Source organism: Camelus ferus, chromosome 9 (genome assembly GCF_009834535.1).
Source record: "Camelus ferus isolate YT-003-E chromosome 9, BCGSAC_Cfer_1.0, whole genome shotgun sequence".
Taxonomy (NCBI): domain Eukaryota; kingdom Metazoa; phylum Chordata; class Mammalia; order Artiodactyla; family Camelidae; genus Camelus; species Camelus ferus.
The window spans coordinates 39,650,415-39,675,747 of record NC_045704.1 but is presented as its reverse complement, the minus strand read 5'-3'; the positions used below and the strand labels follow the sequence as shown (position 1 = coordinate 39,675,747).

Sequence of the window (25,333 nt, the reverse complement as noted above, 5' to 3'; positions counted from 1 at the left end):
GTCTTAAACCTAACATACGTCTTTTTCATAATTTAGAGGTTGTGGCTTTCCTGTTCTCTCTTGGCTAGATTTTAAAAGGATTTGGCAGCAGTTCCCTATTTTACAGGAGAGAAGCAAAGGGAGAAAGGGAAAAACACATCTTGATGGATTTGATTATCTTTTTTTGTCTGACTTGATTCAGAATGATGAACCAAATTGAAATTCTTTAGGAAAACATGGCCGGGGAATCATGAGGATTGAAATAAACACTTTTGAAAGAAATCCAGCTGCTCTACCTGGTATGAATGCCTGTAACAGCTGTGGTTCCAAACCTCTAAGATGGGGTGAGGGTTGTGCAGTTTCTATTCTGTGTAAAGAAGGTAAACCTCCGTTAGGACTCCACAGACAGTTGGTATGACAACTGAATCTTTTCTTGTATCTTATGATGAGAGTGAAGCAGTGGTTTCTGATACGTGGATTTTGATGGGTCCAAAAGGTCTCCCTAAACCATCTGTGGCTTAGAAATTACTGAAGTATCAAATGGGAAAATTACTGGCCATTAACTGTGAGAAGTACCTAAAATGAATTAGTCTACCAAGAGGCATTATGCTATTTTTACACTGTGGCTGGGAACAAGTTTGGTGTATAATGATGGGAATATAAACAAGGTTCATTTGGATGTCTTCTGTGATGAGGAAACTCCTTCCATCAAACTTTGCTTTAATGCTTACTCTTCTGTACTCTCCACGTTATACAATGATATTTTATTAGTCAATCAATTGATAACACAATAATATAATTAATCAATTGTACTGTTCCTTATAGGACTCTTAATATTTTTAGGACCTTATGTTGGTCAACTCGTATCCCTGATATCTTTAATTTTAAGGTTCTTTAGGCTTAAACATCAACCCCTAAAAATATACTAATGCAGATAGAATAGCTTAGGGAAGTTTATTATAAATCCAGCTTTCAGTCATGTTGAAAATAATTAAAATTCTAGAACTATTCATTCTAGGGCTGGCTTAGGAGCCTCAGACCCACCCCTGTTCTGGGGTTTCATTATCAACATAAACTAGGTGTTTTCAATAGTCTGTGTATATTTGATCTAAAGACTAAGGAATTTCAAGTAAAAAGCAGAAATCTTTGAATTCTCTCTAGAAGATGAATTTCAACCACTAGCCAATAAAAATTCTTCAGAATGATATGAATAACAACAGAATGTGATAAAATATCTTATTTGATTTTTTAATTGATACTAATGTCACTTGTTCTATATAACAGAACAAAAATTGAAATAAAAATATATTTCAGTAAGTTACATGAATGCTTGAAATTTGAACCTCTTGGAAACTAATTTAACACTCTCTGCCCCAGCTCCCTCCCCCCCCCCACCCCAAGTGAACAGAGTCACTCCTGTGGAATGGGATCTGTTGCCCTGATTTAATTTAGAAATCTCTATATCTCTTTCATGGTTATCTCATAATTTGAATTGGAGACTAAAATTGAAGCATTGACTCAGCGTTAACAATATCTAAGTGAAGAGGTAACATTGATTGTATATCTCATCCTGTGCCTTTGCACCAGGTCAGTCCATCGATTAACAATTAAACAGTGGTTTCCAGGCCTATTCATAGCAGTCGCTAAGGCTAAAGTTCTGTTTCTTTCCTTTTTATTTTTTTCCTCCATTGCATCCCTGTGCTTATTAGAATTAAACTCAACTTAATTGAGTAACAATTTGATTATCAAATTAAACTCAGTTTGAATATCCTGGTGTTCTCTCTTTAAGTTCTTAGAAATACATCTTCTAGTCACTCACATTTTGACTCTTCCTATTTCTGTGGATACACTGGGCAACCTCTCTGAAAATTACACCCACTTACCTGTTGTCAGAGAAATTTCCTATGGTGAACAGTCTTTTATCCAGGTCTACCCTGAACTCTTCTGAAAAAATAAAACATCTACTGCTTTGTATTCAAGTAATCTTCTGGTACTTGAAATACTGAAGAGTATTCTCATATCAGTAAACCTGCACTTATAAGGAAAATCAAAACACTCAAGAAAAACTTTGTATTACAGATGGAAAGTTGAGAGACAGAGGTGGAATTCCACCCAGACAATACCATGATCCTGCTGTCTTTCTCTCTCTGTCCTCATATACAAATTAATATTTGAGGATTTGATACATTTATTGATTTTAGAGGCAAAAGGGCAAATCATTCTTAAGGTATTCAAGCATGCTTGTGTGCTCTGTAAATTAGCATCAATCCCCACATTGTTACAAGGTTTTGTTACATAGCCATTTCAGGAAATCATGAATTAAAAGGGCCTGGAGAGAAAAACACACAGAGTTCAGCCTTTGCCCACATGAATCAACTGCATGTCAGGGCAGCTCCAAAACATGCATTTGTGAAATTCTGAAGTCTTGGCCGAAAATGAATATGGGCCACCCTTGTCAATATGTTTTTGGTACTTGTCATGCCATCCTTGCCTATCAGAGCTGGTGGGGATTCCTAGAATCTTTATGCAGGTGCTAATATTGGTTTTTTACCTTTGATACTGTGCATAGACTTAATAATTGTACTTCCTGGATTCACTGGACTTTGAAAATTGCCATTGGATTTTTAGACCCAAAGTGCTTTTCTTCTTTGGCTGATTAGCAGTCACAGTTTTATGAGGTATGTGCCCTTTTTTCCCTTTTCTCCTTAGCAATAATTTTACATAGAGAAAAATATGATGAAGTCTGTATGGCAGAATAGCTGCTTGCACATAGATCAACGCAGGCATACCTCAGATCCTGCTAGTTCGGTTCCAGACCACCGCAATAAAACAAGTCACACAAATGTTTTGGTTTCCCAAGTGCGTATAAAAGTTATGTTTATGCTATACTGTAGTCTCTTAAGTGTGCAAAAGCAGTGTGTCTTAAAAATGTACAAGCCTTAAAGTATTGCTAACAAATGCTAACCACCCAACATTGAATGGTTGCCACAAATCCTCAACTTATATAAAAAGCAATACAGTGAAGAATAATAAAAGGAAGTACGCCTGTAGATAAAAAGCGGTAGGAAAGCTATGCAAGCTGCTGAAAGAACTGAGGATGATGATAAGACTGTAGATCTATGGAGAAAAGAAATGTGTGTGTGTACATTTGATATATAATTAGATATACTAAAAAAAGAAAAATAATTACATTATGAGGCTGTAGATGAGAACATAATGGATTGTCTCAGATACAGCTCACATATTAAGGGAACAAGGTTTTATTCCTTGTGTCTGTACTAGAAGAGCTTAAAGTCAGTATAACCATATTTGTGCCACTGTTGAAGATGATTATATTCATCTTCTTTTTGTCAGGGTGCATGACACCAAGGAGTCTTCTTTTTATAACCATGTCAGACTCTTTGGATTTCATCACTATCTACCAATTAAGAATCTTTGCAAGCCATAAGGGTGGTTTGAGTTCAGGAAATAACAGTGGGGGCCAGAGAGGGGGAATTCATCAAATAAAGGTCTTTGAAATAGGTGTTGAAATGTCTATACATGTTTCTTCTGAAATCTAAAGCAATACTGTTCGCTTAAGGTTAGCATAATGAATAATTGTTTTGTGACGACACAGATTAATATTTAAATATTTAAGTTTAAATATTCAAAATTAATATATAAATTTAAATAAATAAAAATTAAATATACATATGTTAAAACTCTGTCAAACACAGTGTGCATGTACATTCATTTAGTCCTAACAACCTTATGAAGTGAGTTTTATTACTCTTATTTTTAAAAATAGAAAACTGAAGCACACAATCTTAAAATATATTCAAGATCTTATCAAAAAAAAAAAAAATGGAAAGAAGAGCTCCCCGTCAGACATGCAGCACCACTAACAGTCCATAGAGTAAGGGAGGAGTTATTATAGCGTTTAGACCGTATGGAGTTAGAGAGCTGGTAGGAAAGCTTTCTCTCTGCATCAGGTGATGAGATACAAAGCTGGAAGTGAAGCTGTGCTTCACAGGTTGGCTTACTTAGCCCCTGGTTCTAGAAACATACTGAGTGTCAGACAGTTCCCATCTCTGTCTACTCCCATCGGTCCACATACGACAGCTCAAGAAGGGCAGGGAGGCATACAATGGTTCTTAAAAACAAAAATGTCCTAAGAAACATAAAAGTGTCTGCTGGATGCTGTGGGTGCCAGCGAAAAGGAGTTACTCAAAGAAATGCTGGTCTATTAGAGAGTAGATACAGAAGTGTCTTTCTTCTGGACTATGTAAACAGTGTAATAAGATAATGAATCTTTATGCCCACTCACATTGTTTGCAGTTTTCTCACTATATGAGCCTAGAGAACAGACTCACTCTTGGGTCTTCCTTGTGAAACATCTCGGCTCTTCAGGGCAAGGTGTGGTATGGGTATTAGTGACATGTGGTGCGTATCTTCGTAATATAATAACATTTTTTTTTTCTTTTTCTGTCGTTGACTACTGCCCACATAAAAGCAATGAACTGAAATTTAAATCCTTGGGAAAGTCAGAGCTGGAGTGGGAGATGGGATATCCCTTCTGCCAGGCTTGTAGAAAGATCAGGCATCTCCCTGAACTGGGAGCGAGAGACAATGAGAGGAGGGATGTTCTCAGTTCAGTCTGAGAAGACTCTTCATGCTGAGTGCAGTGTCACTCTTCTATCCATTTATATTCACAGATCCGATTAAAGGATGTGAGATAACCTGCAGTCTTCTGTGCTTTGTTCTTTTTAAAATTACTATTAAAGAAAAACTAGATGATCAAGACGGAAAACAAAGGGCAAAATTCATTCCTGAGCATGTCTTTGTTGTCCTTTTTCTCACCTTGACAGAATCATCTGAATAATGATAATCACCCCAGGATTTTTTTTTTTTGTATTGTTATTCCTGTGTGATTATTAGGGCTGCTGATACCATTAAGTGACAATGAAATAGTATCAAACACTCACCACACATTTATGTACATGTAACAAGTTACAATGTCACAATTAAATGAAAGGAGAAGCACTAGTATCCATCTTAGGAGCTGCTCTCGCAGTGTCTTACAGCTCCAAAAAGCATGACCGAAGTGCACTGGGAGGGTCTTTTCCGGGACCGCATAGCAAAGAAAGTGAGACCGTGGGATGTGAATCCGGCGTTTTACCTCCACTGCTTGATTGAGCGCTGACGGTGTTGCTCAGTTAGATTTCCATAAGCATAGACAGCAGTTCTTGCTTCTGTTCAGGCTTTTCTTTTCTTCACTTTGGCCTTTTCTTGGCCCCCATACGTATTTTTAAATTAGGCATTGAAGTGTAATATCCACACAGTAAAATGTGTGTATCCTAAGAGCACACGCTCACGTCCTGAACAGGCTTGCGTAGGCAGCACCCAGGAGAAAGATGAGAAGAGCCACAGCACTGCCTCCTGGCTGTCGCTGCTCCCGCAGGGGGGCCAGTGTCCTAACCTCTAAAAGCGCAGCTGAGTTTTGCCTGCTTTGTTCTTATGCAGGTGGACTCACACGCTACTTTGGCTTCTGAGTCTGCTTTCTTTCCCTCCACAGCTAAGCCTGAAACCAGGTCTACCAAGTTTACAAGACTGGGGGATAAATCAGTGAATATATTGGTTTTTATATTTACTTATCCTATTGATTCCTCTCCCCGCTTCCCCTTTTTTCCCTTTTTTTGTTCCGGTGCTGGAAGGTGACTTTAATATTAGATATGTTATTTTGGGTAGGCTTTTATTATGTGCCTAGCTCAAGGCAGCCAAGGGAGAACTTCCATGTCAAAGCCAGGGTTAGTTCTGCCGGCGGTTAATCTGCACCTGTGGGACGTTTAAGACGTATCTCATCTCCCGGAAACAAATCTCACCTAATTCCTAATGGAAACTCACTTATTAAAACTACGTGGATTCCAAAGAAAACTACTGTTCTGCCTCTCCCGCTTTTATTTCATTTTTCAGTCCCAACCGCTATTTCTCTATTTTCTCCAGCATTATCATCAAATACATTTTACAGACATGTAGTGAGTACCTGCATTTATAGACAGTGAGGTCACAGAGATAAAAGCTGTATTTGCAGATAGAACGCCCTAGTGGTTAAGAGTGCATACTCCGGAGTCAGCAGGCCTTGTTGCAAATTCCCACTAGTTTCCAAACCCCCTTGGCCCTTTGAGATCCATCTCCAGGATTATTGTCCAGTGTCAAATATGCCGTTAGCCTGCATGGAACTGTCCTGTCAGAGAAAATTATTATAATTGTATTTATTTACATTGTCTTTAAAAAAATTATCCTGCCACCTGTAACACTTGTCATAAATAGAAGATAAATGTCAGAGAAATATTAGATAAATATAATGAAATATATACATAATATTAGATAAATATACTGTGAAATATGTGCAAATATATAAAAGCCATTAACTTTTGTATAGACACTGTTGTCTGCCGAAGTCTCTTATCCCCTAGCGTGCTTATTCTTTGCTATATAAAGGGATTTTGGCAAATATTAGAAAGGTGTTGAACACATACTAGCATAAAACTGAAATAATGTCTTCAGTATAATCATGATGATTAAAAGGAGAATGAAATGGATGCATCTGCCACTATAGATGTGAAATAAATTGATGTGATTCCCTGTATACCTAGAGTGCCCTGCTGGGGTGCTTCTCATGTTTTGGAAAGCAACATGTTATGCAAAATGTTAAGTTCATATTTTGGTGAATGCCAAACTAAGACACGCACAGTGAATATTCTCTTTTAACCACACCTGCCTTCAAGGGGCACATAGTCTATCAGGACGGATAACCTGCTTTCTTGAGGTTTGTCAGAAATGTGGAAAAACTAGCAGGAACCATGATTACCTAGGGACCCAGGGACATGGCAGGGTATCAGTTACAATTTCATGTTTTCTCATGACTCAGAAGACCTGCCACCATTTCTTAAGATCTTTGGAACTGATGAGAACTAGGCACGTGGTGTCACCTGCTCCGAAGTCAAATCACATGAGCAGAGCAGAGGCGGTGTTAGCAGGACTGTGTGGGCTCTGCTTAATAGCTCAAAGACTGATTCCTGCCAAATGGAAAATAGTTCAGCATCCTCTCTCCATTCCTAGGTCTAAGGAATCCAGGGTAGATAAGCAGTTAGCGCTGTATTCAAATGAGCAAGCAGGTGGATGGATTTAAGGGTGTGGGGTTGTTTTAAATATTGGTTGAGAGCTTTTTACATTATATCCATCAAGTAAAATGCATTTGATCTGAAGATGTTTCATGATGTCGTGATTAAAGTGAGTGATGGCTGTGCTATCAGCAGTGGTGAGAAAGGCCACTTTGAAGCTCCCCTGCCCCCAGACCCAGGGACAGGGGCCATGTTGGACTTTGAAGGGATATTCTAACACGTTAGACTTCACATTTGCGTTGACAGAAATGATACTCCTGGTTAACTCTAAGATTTGCCTGGCTTTTTAGATGTATCTGTAGCTCTTTAAGTTCTGCGGAGCTTCCAATACTCTTGACGCCAGTTTGAAGAGGGAGGATGCATAGAATGTGGGATCCAAGGTTAGGCTTAGGACCGTGTAAAGAATATAAAAATGGGCTTCCTTGTGTCTGATTTAATGCTTTCTTGAAATGCTCAGAGATAAAAGCTCAGGCTTTGAAGCCAGACTGTTTGAATTGTGGATCTTCTCCTATCTACTGGATGACCATGAGAAGGGAATTTACTTCTCTGAATCTGAGTTTCTTCTTTAAAAAGAGATTTGAAAAGGAAAATTAGGTGAAAGAAGAAAACACTCTGCCTGACATACAATATTTCAATAAATGTCAGTTTTGTCTAGGCTTTGAGGCATAGCTCTGCGTTCTGAAGTTTACCCGACTTCCCGTCTCAGTCAGGATGCTGCTTCTGAATTCTCTGAGCGCCAATGGACATAAAGTTGGGTCTTTCTCTCTGACATTTCTGTTTTTGATACATTTTCAGAATTAAGCTAGTCTGTTCGAAACAAACAATTGATTATTTCATTACCTTTACATCAGGTGACATCCTTCCCCTTTGTTTCTGTGACGTCACTTTCTCTCTTTTATTACTTTTTAAATTCACCCTCCAAAATTAACATCTTATTTCCGACCTTTCCTTTGAGTTCCAGGCCTACAACTCCGACTGCCCACGTGACATGTAAATGTGAGACTGAGGCGCCTTGGTTAACAGCCAACACATTCAAGACTGTATACATCTGTTATTTGTTGCTGTGTAACAACGTAACAATAAACTTCATGGCATCTAACAACACACAACACACATTTATTATATCGTAGTTCCTGTGGGTCAGGAGCTGTTCAGGAGACTGGTAGGACCTCTTGCTTTAGACTCTCACAAGGCTGCAATCAAAGCTTCAGCCAGGACTGAGGTTTCATCTGGCGCTTGGTAGGCAAGAATCCAGTTTCCCAATCCAGCATTCAGATCTTTGCTGCCTGGGTCTGGTGGCCACCCTCCATTCCTTGCTACATGGATTTTCCGAGTGGCATGTTAGAACGTGGCAACTTGCTTCTTCACAGCCACCAGGAGAGGGTCTCAGCTTGGTAGGTGTTATAATCTCTGATAACATGTTCACATCCATGCCGCCACATACACCTGGTCACCTTTGCTGTATTTTCATTGGTTAGAAGTAAGTTCCGGGATCTCCTCTCTGATTCTACGATAGCAAGAATGATATTTCCAAAATGGCTTGAGCATGGCGATCCCTTACCACACATATTTGAATGTTTTCCCCATTGCTCTGAGAAATAAACGTTGGTGGATTTGATTCATTTTACAATAAATAAGGGTCACCTTCTGCTTTTCAACCACTGAGTCTTCTCTTACCATCCTACTTCCGGAAACCATAATTCACTTGGACCTCTGCCTAGCCTCCATACTGCTTGTCTAGATTTACGACTGCCCTGTTCTAATGCATTTTTTTTTTCTAACTGAAGTACAGTCAGTTACAATGTGTCAGTTTCTGATATACAGCACAATGTCTCAGTCATACATATACATACATATATTCGTTTTCATAAAAGGTTATTATAAAGATATTGAGTATAGTTCCCGTGCTATACAGAAGAAATTTGTTTTTTATCTATTTTTATATATAGTAGTTAATATTTGCAAATCTCTAACTCCCAAATTTATTTTTTCCCACCTTCTTTCCCCCAGTTAACTGTAAGATTGTTTGCTATGTCTGTGGGTTTGTTTCTGTTTTGTAGATGAGTTCATTAGTCTTTTCTGTTTTCTTTTTTTAGACTACATATATAAGTAATATCATATGGTATTTTTCTTTCTCTTTCTGGCTCACTTCACTTAGAATGACATTCTCCAGATCCATCCATGTTGCTCCAAATGGCATTATTTTATATTCTTTTATGGCTGAGTAGTATTCTATTGTATAAATATGCCACAACTTCTTTATCCAATCCTCTGTTGATGGACATTTAGGTTGTTTCCATGTCTTAGCTATTGTATATAGTGCTGCTATAAACATTGGGGTGCAGGTATCTGTTTGAATTAAGGTTCCCTCTGGATTGATGCCCAGGAGTGGGATTGCTAGATCATATGGTAAGTCTGTTTTTAGTTTTTTGAGGAATCTCCATACTGTTTTTCATAATGTTTGCACCAAACCATATTCCCACCAACAGTGCAGGAGGGTTCCCTTTTCTCCACACCCTCCCCAGCACTTATTGTTTGTGGACTTTTTAATGAAGGCCATACTGACTGGTATGAGCTAATACTTCACTGTAGTTTTGAGTTGCATTTGTCTGATAATTAGTGATCCTGAGCACTTTTTCATGTGCCTATCGCCCATTTGTATGTCTTCATTGGAGGATTGCTTGTTTAGATCTTCTGCTCACTTTAGGATTGGGTTGTTTGTTTGTTTGTTGTTGTTACTAAGTTGCATGAGCTGTTTATATATTCTGGAAGTTAAACGTTTGTCAGTTGCATCATTTGCAAATACTTTCTCCCATTCTGTAGGTTGTTTTGTTTTGTTTATGGTTTCCTTTGCTGTGCAAAAGCTTGTAAGTTTAATTAGGTCCTATTTGTTTATTTTTGCTTTTCTTTCTATTGCCTGAGTAGACTGCCAAAGGGGAACATTGCTGTGATTTATGTCAGAGAATGTTTTGCCTGTGGTTTCTTCTAGAATGTTTATAGTGTCTTGTCTTATATTTAAGTCTTTAAGCCTAATGCACACTTTAATTATGACAGGTTCCTCCTTACTGAAGTGTTTCTCCATTGCTTTTTTTACAGTTCAAAATTTATAAGATGGGTGACAATATTCTGCACAACGTATGCATGCCAATACCCCCGTATTTTCTAGCTGCGTACTCTACCTCACACACCTGCTTTTTGTCCCTCAGGTGTGAAGGCTTCAGAGTCTCCATACATGCCATTGATTTTGGCCAGAAGACTCTTAACTCTTATCCATCCTTCCAGTCTCAGATGATCATCACTTCCTCTAGTCTGTTAAAGACCTCATATCTTTCTGCCTTTTCCTTGATGCAAATTATAATTGATTAATTAATTATTTGTGGACTTTTCTGTGCTTGGTGGTAATACGCTCCCTGAAGGTGGAGCCTGTGCTTCTAAAGTTCACTGTCATCTTCCAGTGCCTATCACAGGACCAGACACATAGCCGGTATCTCAGAAAATATGTATCAAACAAAGAAAAAGGAAGATACGACAAATAATGCTCAGTGTTCCCTCAGAAGATCTCAATGACAGGGAAACAGACAAAAGACTTCTCTGCAATGAGGTGAGGGGGGTAGAGAGTTGCTTTCTCATGGTCTGTGCTCCTGAAGGATGCAGTGGAACAGCCCGGGAGGTTCAGCCACGACCAAGGCGCGGGACGATTTGTGAGAACGATGGCAAGTAGCTGGCGCGGCTGATAGCGCGCGCGGAGCGGTGCGGTGAACCTCAGTGGCCGGTAGAAGCACGAAGCACGGCGGTGTTGGAAGGTTAGCGCGCTCTGTATCGCCTCCCCGAGTGACGCGGCAGCTGATCCTGAAGCGTGACAAAGAGGGAGTTTCTTTTGGATGATATTGTGTCTTCACTCTTCCTCCACAAACCAAACTGACGTAGAAATGAGGAACGTGCTATCTGCTTACGGGAGAAAATGCTCATGGCCATCGTCTTTTTTTTTTTTTTTTTTTCAGTTTTGCTGCTCAAGTTTCTCCCTTGTATTTAAAGTAGATTCATCCTAAAACAGTAACGTTCTTTCCCTTGATGAGTCAATATAAATGCAGTTAACTTATTCATTATTATCTTTTAATTTTAGGTCATCAGAGGCAAGGGAATCTTGGGAAGCCGGGGAATAACAACTCGGCAGCCTCCTTCGCTTTTGAGGAAACTCATTTGTGTAGGATTTAGACAATGGAATATGAGATTCACTGTACCGTCTTTTATTTCTCAGTGGCTTTAGAAACTCATGCAGGACATGGGGGTGAATACATTAACCTTATTCAGACATAAGGGATCAGAACCTTCAGACAGTAACTGAGGTAGTCTCTTATAGGATTGAATGTGTAACATGAGGTACTCAGTGTAGACTGACATGGTTCAGCCTGAGACACGAAGAGTCTGCGGAATGAATTGTGGACTGTGGAGGCCACTCATTAAACATGCAAATTTGGATATGTTGTGTCTCTCCCTTGCGCATCCAACTTACTTTAAAAATGTTATTCTTTTACCATTATTTAGGGAGCCGTGAGGTACTTAGACAGTTAGTTTGATGTACCTGCAGCAATGACACTTTGTAAGCATTCAATACCTGTTGATTAAGAAATAAAAATAATACCACATGCAAAATACCTGGGCTGCTGTCTTGCACACAGTAGGTGCTGGGCAAATATACACCATTAGCATCATTGTTATCAACATCATTATCAGTGCTGCTATCCTGGACCAACACTGTGCTGTGCAATTTCATCTAACTTGATAATCACACCAATCTGTCAGGTGAGGTTTTTTGTTTGCTTTGTTTTTTGTCTGTTTGTTTATTGTTTGTATAAAGAAAATGAAATAAAGCAATTGGCTTAGAGTCTTAGGGCAAACGTGCAGTGAGGCTGGGACTGGACTCTTCCCAGGCTTATCCACAAACACTTTAACTAAAACATGATTCAGTGCGTGCAGATGGAGCACCCCATTGTGTGTTTGATATCTATACACTGTAATCAGAATCACAACTGCTTTTAAGGTAGTGCTTTTCTCACTTCCTATTATCGCCAGGCTAAAGCCTTTGTAGTGATGTTGAAATACCTTAAGCCAGGGGAAGAAGACGGAAGCCCTTCTCCACCTTAGACATCACTTATTCAAGGTGCTCCTTAACCATGTTCTTCAAGATATCTTCTCTGGGGAGAGAAAATGGAATTCATTTCACAGTCTTCCGTCGGTCACTGATATACGTAGAATAAGTATTCAAAGAGAAGTTCAGATCCGTCTAACACCTGAATAGATGGTCAGCTCTGTGAAGGCAGGACCATTGCTCACACACGGTCGGCACGGTGTTTGCATGAGCGATTTGCACACAGCAAGGGCTGATGCATGGTTTTGTTGGCATGCTAGTTTTTAACCCTGACCAAAAACAAACAAACAAACAAACAAACAAAAAACTGGCAAGAGTGTGATTCTGTTCCTCTTTCTACTTAGTTTGTGAACAGTAAGTTATGTAACTTACTGTTCATAATGGCAGGTTAATGCCATTTCCAAAAATATTCCTCTTAATCCTTGAAGGGAACAAAATTCTTTAATATCTTATTTCTCTTCCACAAATTTATTCTCTCTCTCTCTCTCTCACACACACCCACTCCCACTCTCTTTCTCTAAATTACCTCTTATTTCTACATGTTGCAGTGTATGTGTGTTCATGTGTGAATTTGTGTGACATATACTGTCTGAGTTGGAGAGAAAACGTTGTTTTCTTTCCAAATCAAGGAGAAAAATGTGTAGAGTCTGGAACGACAATAAAAATAGCTGGCCTGACTCACAGTCTCTCTACTCTGAAATATAAATTCTATTCTGAAGGGAATTCTCATTTCTGCCTAGAGTAGGCTTCTCTCCATACACACCCAGGTAGTGGAATAGGTGCCAGTTCTAAAGTCTTCAGAGGGACACATGAGATCATTAATTTTGTATTATCTTGGCAAAAATCGGGGTGAGAAATTGTTTATATTGTGGGCTCTGATATGAGGCAATTCAAGTTCCAAAGGATTGAGTTTCAGCAAATGCCTAGGTAGCCTCTTTTTTTTTTTTTTTTTTAAGAATTCCACATTCCCCCATTTCCTTCCTTACAAGTTTGACAGTTCCAGCCATAATGTACAGCGTCAGGCAGTCTTGTGCTAAGAAGACGATGCAGTTATTTTCTCATGATGGTGCTTAAAGTAATTGTGTCTGATTTCAATAGGCTTCATAGATGTAGTGGTGTCTGAAAAAGAACCTCACGCTGGTGACAGAGATGGAAGTTAAAATGTAAGGGAACCGACACCTAATGTGTAAACAGACTTACCACAGTTATCTTTATAGATGTCTTAATGTTTGTATGAGATTTGCATATGTTGTTAAATAGTGTTGTAGATCTTTGTTACCCCGTTGCTTTTCCCTGATAGTGCAGTAACATGGGTGAAGCAGATGAGTAAATTAGACTCAGAGATTTAGTGACTTGCTCCAAGTCTGTCTGTTCCAGCTCTTATTATCTGTAAGCCCCACATATACTGATCCCTGTGCCAAATGTGCCTTCCATGTGCTTTCCACTAAATCTGCGATAATGCTTGGATTAGAATTAAAAGGGAAGGGGACAGGCACAAATGGAAAGTTGAAATTAACTTGTTCTTGGCTGATCGGTAGATAGTCCTTTAACAAAGAGCAAGCAGAACATCTCTACTGTAAGAATGTACATCTAAGAGGATTCTTTTTCATGATTCATTTCTCATAATCCTCGCTTCTTCTGTCCCATAAACAAACATGTAGAGAGAAACGAGCTAAGCCAAGTAAGCAGAGGCCGTTTCCCTGATAATGGAGTGTAAAGCATTCTTCGACTTGGTTTTGAAGGCTATTTGATAGCTGTCATGCAAGCAAAATGTCCTCGGTTCTTGGTCGTTCCAAAGTCTTGAAGTGTGTGCGTTCTTTGTAGCATGAATGGGGACCGTAACGGAGTTGGCGATTCTGATGTAGGAGATAAGGAAGTAGCAATTGCCAGCTATTAAGGGATTTGTGAAATTATGTGCCTGGAAATTTATGCTTATTTAATTCTTGTTCAAAGTTTCACAAAGGATGTAATTTTAATGACTATACTTAGATGTGTCACAATATATTAATTTTGGAGAAATAAAAAGTGTGATTAGTATGAAAACTATACTGCACCCCCCCCTTTTTTTTCCCATCCCATTTTTCTTAATTTACCATCCTAAAGAAAAATGAGCTGTTCTGGTCATGACACCCTACCATTTGGTGGTAAGACACCATCATTACTGGAAAGCATTGGGTCAAAACAGGGAAATTGATTATGAGTTATATCCTTACTAACACTAAACTGAAAATGTGACCCACGTTGAAAGGTTACAAAGCACACCAAGTGTATTCCCAGCATCCTCAGCGTTGGTACTTTCTGTACAGCCTTCGAACATAAAGAGGTTAAGGCAATTTTTCAGTCTGCTTTTCTATAAAATTAGAAACTTCCTAATTGTCTCACCTTACTAGGAAGGTTGTAAAGTTATAAAAAGAACCTAACACATTATCTTAGTAGCTTTTTTTTTTTTTTTTTAGGTCTAAGATACGTATATTGATTTGGTATAAAAGTACTTGCTGCTCATTTAATACACTGGTTCCCTAATTTGAGTGGGCATCAATCAGCAGGACCTGGAAGACTGGTTAAATTATATTTTTTTGAGCCTCATTCACAGAGTTCATGATTAAGTAGGTCTGGAGTGGAGATGAGAATTTACACGTGTAACAAGTTCTTGGAGGAGACGAATACTGCTGGAATGGAGACCACACTTTGAGAACTGCTTGCTCAGTGGGTGACCACAGTGCCGTATTTCCATACTTGGAGTCCACTCCCGTTGGCATCTCTACCTGGCGGGATGCCAAGGGATTCTGAAAACAAAATGAAAAAGGCGCGACGCATCTTTCTGAGGTGTTATGGGAAACTTTGTAAAGCTATTTCGTATTTTAAAGAAATGTTGATATATTAGAGAATGAAATACAGGAACTGCATGATATATTTTGAGAAAAATGCAAGACTTCAAATAATTCCAGGTTTATAATCATCTGCTTCTACCTATGAAAGCTATCACCTACTATGGCTGCCTAACTTACTAGAGCTTTTCAGACTTGACAGTCCAAATATTCTACAATTCGAGGCTCACAAGGGCAAGTGTTGTGTCTGTGTACCAAACCCCAAATCCCCACATTCTCAGTTCATGTCTGAGCAATCTCAAGTTTTGAGTCTCAGCAATCCATGTGGTCTTAGGCAAGATTTCTTCTGCTTTAACCTCTCGGTGTCTAGTTGCTGCTTTAAAAGTAGCAATGATAGAACCACTTCACTGGTGGGATAATAGTCTATGTTGGGCCTTTCATATGGATTCAAGACAATATTTGAAAGTCTTCACCAAATATGGTAAATATCGTGACTGTTTGCTGTGAACCGGACAACTATTTAATTATGGCAAGTAGACAAGTTGACGTACACCGTTCTGCATGATCAGAATTTCACGTGGAACCAGCTCAGTGTGCTTCTTCATTAGGTGGCCTGTGTGGTTTACAACTCAAAGCACTGCCGCAGAGGTTTTTTTTTTTTTATTCCTTTCAGGGACTATGCCAGCCTGGGGGAGTAATTCGGCTGACTTCAGGCTCATGTATGTACGTGAAGAGTCTACTGGGGATTCGTGCTTGTCTAAATAGCTAATCTTTTAAATTATTTATATAATATTAGCCACTGTTTGCATCATTCATTCCCACTGATAAAGACACATTCATAGCAGCCGCACCCTAAATACAGAGAGCGTGTTAGAAGTGTCCTAAGGCGTTAGCACTACAGAAAAATGACAACATACAGGTTTAAATACTTACAAAAGTGGGGTTGAAGCTGTTATATTTTGCAATTCTCCAGGCTCTCCTGGATGTTTTTCACAGTTTGACCCCCCATCTGTCCCAAATTTACTTGACAGCTCCATAGAATTCAGGTGCTAATTAACTTCTTAACGCTTCTTTGCACTGTCCTATGAGCCCAGCCTTCTCACTTCTGGGCCTTCTCAGGTGTCTCTTTGACTAAAAAGAGGTGTTTCCCACAGTGAGTATGTATTACTTTTGTAATTAAAAACTTGAAATAACATATAACTTTTTAAAGAGTGTAAGTCCCCCTTCTACTTTCTGACTCACAATAGCACTTTTCCAGGGGCCGCTGTGTGATGAAGTGGAGTCCTTGCCCCCTCCTCTGAGATTCTGAATTGGTTTCCCAAGGGCTAGGACCTGGGGGGTCTATTTGCATTTTTTAAGTTAATTAATTAATTCATTCCTACCTCAGGTTTGTCTGTACAGATAGCACAGGAGGACAGAGCCCCCCTGCAGACAGCAGCCCGGGGGTCAAAGCAGTCTTTCTGTCCTCACTCTGGAGCCTTTGTGGGGGCCTCTGGGCACCTCTGGGAGGCTGAGTCTGAGCTGGAGCTGGAGCCGCAGCTGCAGCCTTGGCCGTGGGTTGAGCCTTGGCTTTGGCCTTTGGCCGACAGAGCCGGGACCTTGGTGATGTGCATGCGAGCACGTCTCCCAAGCTTGGGGTGAGCAGTGTGGGCAGGGAGACGGGCTGTGGTGGCCGCCTTTTGGGCTCTTGGGCTTCGCAGGAGCCTTGAGAGCCTCACCACGAGCACTTGTGCCCTTGGCGTTGTTGGCCTGCATCGTCTTCAGACCCTGCTGTGCTTCTTGGCAAAGCCCGTGTTCCTCAGGAACTTGGGGTCCACCTCTTTCAGAGATTCACATCGTTGTGAGTGGGGTTTTTTAATGTTGTTTATGTGCCATTTTCAGACCTGGTTGTGCGTGGTGTGGTTCTTGGACATGGCCGTGTCTGCACCGGGGCCCACAGATCCCGGAGCACCTGGGACTAGAAAAGAAGGAGTCCATTTCCTTTTAAACATAGCTTCTCAGGGGATTCTGGCCCGGAGCCGGGGAGTAGGGGTGCGAATTACCCATTCAGAGCGGAGTTCTTTTCACATTGGACACACTGTTCTGTTTTCTGACTTACAGTGCGTTGTTCGATAATTTCAAAATATGCCCTGTGAGCGTCTCCACATCCTGATTCTCATCCTGAGTTCTGTTTCTTTAAGTCATATAGAAGCAATATAGCTTAGCACAGAGCACAGGGCACAGAGCACAGAGCACAGAGCGCCTGGCATAGTACAATATTGCATAGTACGTGCAGCCTGCTATTGGTCAGAACTGGCTTCTGACTACAAGTCTCACATCTGTCGGCTATGGGAGCTCACGTAAGTGACCTAAACATTGTAGTGTTTCTTTTTGTTTCTCTTTTTTTAGCAGTCAGTATTTTCTCTTATTTTTCTTCGGTGGTTTTATTTTGCGTTTCCTATTTTACCTTTTATTTATTTATTTTTTACTGTTTTAATATTTACTGTTGATGAAACTGTTACTAATAATATTCTAAATGTTTTAAAATAAATACTTGTTCAATCAGAATGTAGCAAAAAAAAAAAAGTTTGCTCATATTTTGAATTCTTTCTTTAGGATAACTTCCAAGAAGTGGAATTAATAAGTCAAATCTTTTGAGTATGTCTGTATCTTTATCTATCTGTTTTGTTTTCCTGGTTATACAAACTATTGAGGTGCTTGCTATTATAATTATGCTAAAATATCCATATGGAAAACTCATCTGTAAGTGAGTAGATGAATGAGTTAAAAAAAAACATTTATTGGGTACCTATGTATTCCCATCCTATTTTAGAAATCTAAAAGTGATTTAAATCTAACTTTTAGGGTTTATGAAAGATCTGAATAAGGTAATTAAGTCAAGTAAATGCTTGGGCCAGAAACATAGTGGTTCTTCTGTATTTGATGGTAGTTATCAGTATCTGATTAAAAGGAAAGATTAATATTTGAAAATAAAACAGGCAATTGACAATGGATTTTTTTTTAAAGGAAGCTAGAGGGATGTGGAACTCTCTAGAAACCTTGGATTTTCTCCTTTATGCTTCTCCTTTGAAGGAACATCATGTGTAAAGTTTGTATTTAAAGATCATCTAATTATTTTCTTTGGAAATCTGGAGAGCTACTAAAGGTAGCTTCACTTCCTGTATGAAGTACTGTTTTGAAAATACTATTTGGAGAATTTAAAAACTAGAAAACCCCAGATTCCACTGTTTTTCGACGTATCCCAGTGCTCCTCATTTCACACACTTATACTCAAACATTTACAGAATCTCTGCTGCCACATTTTCCTTGCTGCCCGGAGAACAGCTGTAGGGACATTAATTGTGCTTCAGTTATAGATGGACTGCCAAAAGGGACAGAGCGGGTTGTGTGTCTCATCAGCATGCCCTGTCTGGTATAAATAATGAGACAGGAACTTGGTAAATTGGAAATTTGTGATAAAAACGAGATGTGATATCATGAAGTCCCACCAGTTCCTTCTTCTGGGTGCACTGATTTTTAAGGCATTCTGCAAGACTGCCAAATCAATGATTGTCTGTCACAAAATGTTGGTTAAAAGGGCTCTGTTACTGGGGTCAACTACAAATTAGCCCAATGGGTAAACACAAAGGTAGCATAAATGTTAAAAAGAAAAAAGTCACAGATATTGTAAAATATAGCTGGAAAGGCACAGCTGTTGAAAAACATGTGTAGTCCTTTCTCCTGTTCCACCTAAGAGTCTTCAATGTGATACCTAGGAAGACGTGAAATGAGTAGCAATACAATTGAATTGAACTTTATTTTATCATTTCAGTTATTTTTAAAATGAAGTTGGGATTTTCTCTGATGTTTCTCCAAATTCTCTCTGTGTGTCTTCCAAATCTGCTGATTTTTACTTTTACCTTTTGTTAAAACTTAGCAGATTTACTTTTCCCAGCATGGTGCCATGAGTAAAATTTAAACAAATCTAAGAAAATGTTGATATTTCCAAAGGTGTTGTGTAAATAAGTTGATGTACAGTAAGTTGTTTTCTAAATAAAACCCCAGTTTGGAAGAGATCTTGCCTTAATGTGATCAAAATTTAGGAATGGATTAAAAAAAAAAAAGCTTACACACCTCTCACACAGACATATACTCTCCATTTCTGATGGCAAAGTCAATATTCTAAAATCACAGAATACCCTTGAAGTTGAGGTACCTGCCCTGACTCGTCATCAGGAAAGGTTTTGCTGACCTCCAGCCTGTGCTCCATCTTTTCCTTACTTACTTTTCAGCAATAAGACTTGGAGTCAGTCTCCTCTGTACAGTCACCTTGAACGTACCCTAAGTTACAGCCTATGCAGTGACGTTTCTTTCCACGCCTCTCCCCCTGTTAGGCTGTGAACCCCCCAAAGTTCAGGAAGGACCCATATTCCTTTTTGATACCCCGAGGCCAACCATGGTTTGATGGTGTACAGCCATCAGTAAACACCTGTAGAAGGAAAAGAAGGGACTAAGGAAAGGACAGTAAAGAGAAAGATGGATGCAAAGAGAAACAAAAGAAAAGATGGAGATGAAATATTAATTCTGTTTTCCTGTTAAGCTACTTAAAGGTCTAGTCCATGTCAGATTCGTCAGTACATCTTCAGGGCTAAAAGCATAATCAGTCTTATTCTCTCTACCTCATCCTCTCTCTCTCTTTGTCAGTTTCCACGCTCCTAGTTTGAAAAAATCCCTCGAGCTGTTGGCAGATCCTCGATCGTTTTTTGTAAGCCTAATGCCTAGGCTTTCATGTATTCTTCTGGTTTTTTCCAAGATTTTAAATCAGGCAGGTAGAGTTTCCAACATATATTTTTTCCCAACTCTCTCCAAGCAAGCAGGTGCCAAGATCTCACCATATTCTTCTAGTACTTTTGTTCCATGCCCTGATTGTTCTGTATGGCCACATTTGACTTCTTCCTGTACAGCTGTAGAGGCCCCTTTCCTCTCCCTCATCTCTCAGGATGAACCGGGAGAAAGAAAGCAGGCTAGTAACTGGCATCCAGGAATCTCTGTACTCAGAAATGAGCTGATAGCACCAGAGGTGCTAAAGATGGGGTTGGAAATTGATGTGGATTGACTTGATTTTTAAATCCAATGATCAGTTTTATTTGAGGTGAGGTCTCTTTGCCAAGGCTACTTTTCTAAGAATAGCCCTCATGCTGTTAGTTATTTGTAAGGATTATATATGTGTGAATTCCTTAGTTCCACGGTTAAGTTTCAGACATGTGGCTATTTAAAGTCAGGTGCTGGAACTCCAGAGTTGAACTCTGAGAGGAAAATGAAACAGAATAGTATTTCTCTACTTACTGAGTCTATGTCTTAATACATTTGTTTAGGTTCTTTGAGCTTGTTTTCCCATCTAAAATGGAGACAACATTTGCAGCTTCATAGGTATATTTGGAGTATTAGAATGAGTAACAGAAGATAAAGGACCTTGCATAGTATGACACAGTTGGAAATAATTAATGGTATCAGTGTCCCTGTCCCAACCAGAATTGGGATTAGGACCAAGTGATATTTCTCTCTTTCCAGACTGAAAGACCCTGCTTTTATGATAAGTAAAATTTACTTTAAAATATACAAATACCAAAATACAAATACTGTATGCCTCTTTTTTTTTTCTTTTGAATAGAATAATGTTGGCTTTGGATCAGATGGAGTTGGACTTGAATGCCAGCTTCTTAAATTATAACGTAGACCTTGGTAGTAAAAGATGGTGGCAGGTGTCTTAGTCAGTTCAGACTGTTATGAAAAATTGCAATAGACTGGGTGGCTGAAACACCAAACGTTTATTTCTCATAATTCTGGAGGCTGGGAAATCCAAGATCAAGATGCTGGCAGGTCTGGTGTCTGGTGAGAACCTGCTTCCTGGTTTGCAGAAGTCTGCCTTCCTGCTGTGTCCTCACGAAGCAGGGAGCAGAGAGAGAAGCAGCAAGCTGTCTTTTTCCTCTTCTTATAAAGGCACTAATCCCACTGTGATGGTTTTACCCTCATGAACTAATTACCTCCCAAATGTCCCATCTCCGAATACTATCCCATTAAGGGTTAGAAATGCAACATATGAATTGGGGCAGGGGGCACAAAAAAATAGTCCACGGTACCCTGCTTGTGACTTTTTTTATAGGGATTAAGGAGCTTCCCTATGTGATGTTAATGGAACATCTAGCAAGGAGTGGGTCAGGTTCAGGAACACATATCTTCACTTATTTTCACCAATTTAAGTAGAATTTCCTTAAGCACAGACTAGCAAGATAGGCAGAAAGTACTTATTCTTCTGGATCAGAAAAATCCAGAGGGATTTACTGATAACATAAAAAAGTCCAACAGACTTCAAGCTCTACCAGCAGGGAAAGAGAGTCCAGCTCCTCTGCACCCACCGTCACCAACTCATCCTTGGCCATTGCTACCACCCTTTCCTGTCAATTGATTTTGTTGACATGTGCTCTCCTGGACTCTCGTAGTCCTAGCTGTGCTCTGCTAGATCTGTGTTTGCTCTGGGTGGAAGGTAGCCTTGTGTCTGTCCATTTGCTCCGTGATAAGTTTGGCTCTGACATCTAATTTACAGACTTGGGCTCTTACTGATCAGCCTTCATGGATGTGACTGCAGCCATCCTTGGTGCAGGCTTGCCTAGCCTAGACAGGCTCAAACCTATCCCCATGGAACCTACCATCTTTGTCTTTCTTCCTAGTCCCTGGGAGGTCCTTAACTCCTGGTGAAGACACTTTCCACCTTCTCAGCCCCACCAAATAATGTCTTCAGTCCATCACTTCTTCTGTACCTTGTAGGGTGGTTTGATATCATACTAGCTTTTGTTTACAGCCAGAAAAGCAGACCTCTCTTTAGGAAGACGAGATCATAACTACACTTTTAAAAGGAACAGAAATCCCTACTGTTTCTTCTCTAAGAATTTGAAATACGAAAATAAGACAAAACAATTGAAATAACACATAATTAAAAGTATCAATGGATCAACTTGCTGTTATTAATTTCTGAATTAAGTCTTCCTAAAGAAAATAACCATTGATTCAGTCATTCATTCATTTATTTACTTAACACTTATTTAAATGCAAGGCACTTTCTGGGATCCCAGAGGGAAAAAATAAAAATGTTGGGCCATGTTCTCTTCACTTAAAGATGTAAAGTTCAGAAACAGTATCGTGTTTGTGTGATAGTTAAGAGGGCCAGTTTGGAAACCTCTGTAATTGGTTTTGAATACAGGATTTATCCCTTTCTATTTGAAAGGAGATAATCATCACAGATGCTTGAAGCCTTGTTGCAAAGATTAAATGAATAAATATTTTATACCAAGCATTGTTCTTAGCATTTGTACAACTGGGACAATAAAGAGCTATGCTTATGATATGAACAAAGGAATGAAACCATGTTAGGGTAGAAAGGGTTAATTCTGGAGAGGAAGATTAGAGGGGATAGTTGAGCAAATAAGAAAGAATATTGTTTTCAAGAAGCTTTGAATCTGAAAGGAAAAAGCTGTATGTGCTGTGATTTATATATAAAAGCAAAAGGTGCCCCGAGAGAGAGTCAAAGTATTTTTAGAGTTCAGAAGATGGAATGATTCAGCTTAGGAATCAACTAACTCTTGAATCTGGGTCTGAGTGATTTAGGTGGATGTGTTAGAGTATCATAGGAATGTACTTGCTAGATAAGAGTGTAAGGGGGGAAAAGAAAGTTGTGAAAATTAGAGAACTCTCAATGACTGGTGTAAAAGAGCTGTTCAAGACCCATTTCTAACTTTCCATTTTCCTAAGATAAGCTCCAACCTGATTAACCTCTTTCATGGGGGTTCTTCCTGATTTGCATGCCTACCTCTGAACAGTGACTCAAGGTCATCCTTTTTCTCAAATCTAATCTCAATGTCAATGTCCCCCCCTCCCAGAAACCTTGCTTTAGCTGTTTAGCTGCCCCTCCTATATTATTCAGCACTTTTCTTTTACCTACAGCACTTTATCACTTCATTTGCTGTTAGTTATTTAATTTCTGCCTTCCCACTAGTCTGCTCTTCAAGAAAGCAGGAATCTCCTAACTATGAAGTTTCTTAGGCACCTAAAACTAGGCATGACCCATCATAGGAGCTCAATAAAAATATGTTGAACAACGTATATGGCCATCAACACATGACTGGATAAAGAAGTTGTGGTATATTTATACAATGGAATACTACTCAGCCATAAAAAATGATAAAATAATCCCATTTGCAGCAACATGGATGGCCCTGGAGAATGTTATTCTAAGTGAAGTAAGCCAGAAATAGAAAGAAAAATACCATATAATATCATTCATGTGGAATCTAAAAAAAAAAAAAAAAAAAAAAAAGACAAATGAACTTATGTAGAACAGAAACAGACTCACAGACATAGAATACAGACTTGTGGTTGCCAGGGGGAAGTGGGGTGGGAAGAGATAAACTGGGAGTTCAAGATTTGCAGATACTGACTGGTATATATGTAGATAAACAAGTTTATACTGTATAGCACAGGGAAATATATTCAATATCTTGTAGAAGCTTATTGTGAAAAAGAATATGAAAATGAATTTATGTATGTTCATGTATAACTGAAGAATTGAGCTATACCCCAAAAATTGACACAACATTGTAAACTGACTATACTTCAAAAAAAATGTTGAAATAATAAAGGGTCCAAATAAGAGATAAGCCCAATTTACCTCCATTTCATCTACATCGTGGATGGTAGCACTTACAGGTTGGCATATTTGGGGTGAGCTTAGTGAATACTTAGTTTTATAAATCTCTTTGAAACCATAGCTCTAAAGATTGCCTAATTAAGCCTGTTTTGTCTAGGACTTTCCCTTCCCAAAAAGCATAATGGCTCAGTGGCTTTTCACGTTGCCAGGTTTGCAATTTGATCGGAGAGCTACTCATTTTGTATTTCACATTTAGGGGAGAAGAAAAAGTAGCTATGTGATGTGATGGATGTGTTCATTAACTTGATTGTGGTAATCATTTCACAATGTATACGTATACCCCATCATCACACTGTACACCACTTTAAATATATTGCATTTTTGGGGTCAATTATACCTCAATAAAGCTCGAGGGGAGGGAAGAAAGAACAAAGAAAGAAATGGCAGCAGCCACAACCATCCAACTGCAATTTTTGAAAGTCCTGGCTTTTAGATAGAAAATTAAGCTTATTCTAAAAGAATAAAAATGAACAGCCACTGTAATGGTTATGTATTTTTTCTCATGCATCTTGGTCCCCAAATTCTCACTTGGTCAAATGTAAATACAGTAGTGGCATGCCCTAGAGAGCCGGGGGGACAGGGGACAGCTCTGTGCCATGTCCCCTCACCCAGGGAGCACTTATTGGTACTGTGGGACCCTGATGGAGCCTTAGACTAAGAATATGAAGTGGCTGGTGTCATTCCCATTTCTTAGATTAGGAAAGTCAGCCTTAAAGATGTGAAAAGATGCTCTTGTTGTGTGAGAATGTCAAGTCATTGACGTACAATGTGGTCTCCTTGCCTCTCAGTATAATAAGATCATGTGAAGAAATTCTTCTGACATTGTAATTGCAGTATATACGTGTTTTCTGCCGCATCATGCTACCACCTTCTAGAAATAAACTTCACAAAGATTTGCAGAGTTTTCTTCATACTGTGGAAGCATTGCTGTAATGAGCTTGAAATACTGTTGGGACAAGACACTCTGACTCTGCTGCACATTCTTATACCTCCTCATCTAACTCTGAGCTTGGCACACAGAACACACTATACAAATAGCCTTTGTGTGAGTGAGTGAATGAATTCATACAATAAAATAGAATAAACGAAGCTTTCCTCTACTGCAGTCCTGACACACTGCATGAGACACCTGCAGTGCCACTGGTAGCATAATTTTGCAAGGTCAGGGTGGAAATAGCTGTCAGTCTAAAGCATAAAGGATGCTGGTTTACTTCTGAAGCATTTATAGGATTTTGTTCCATACGTAACAGAACAGCAAAGATGTGATTGCTAGGAGTAGGCAGCCCAAGAAAAGAAAACACATTCCTCCCCCACCCCTTGTATTATAAAAGAGTCATTCCAATTCTGAAAGGGTTTATTTATGCGCGTGAAACTGTAAAACAGACAGCTTATTAGTTTTCATAACCAGGCCTCCAATTGTCCTCAGTATCTGTTTGCGAGAGCAGTGGGTAGGCCACCGTCCTGGCGTCGGTTG

The 25,333-nt window shown here is 39.3% G+C and overlaps 1 protein-coding gene across 3 annotated transcripts in view; it reads left to right on the top strand.

Annotated features, from left to right (window-relative positions):
- CDH8 (cadherin 8) overlaps window positions 1–25,333 on the top strand; it is a 313,666-nt gene that overhangs the window by 114,496 nt on the left and 173,837 nt on the right. The window lies entirely within an intron of this gene.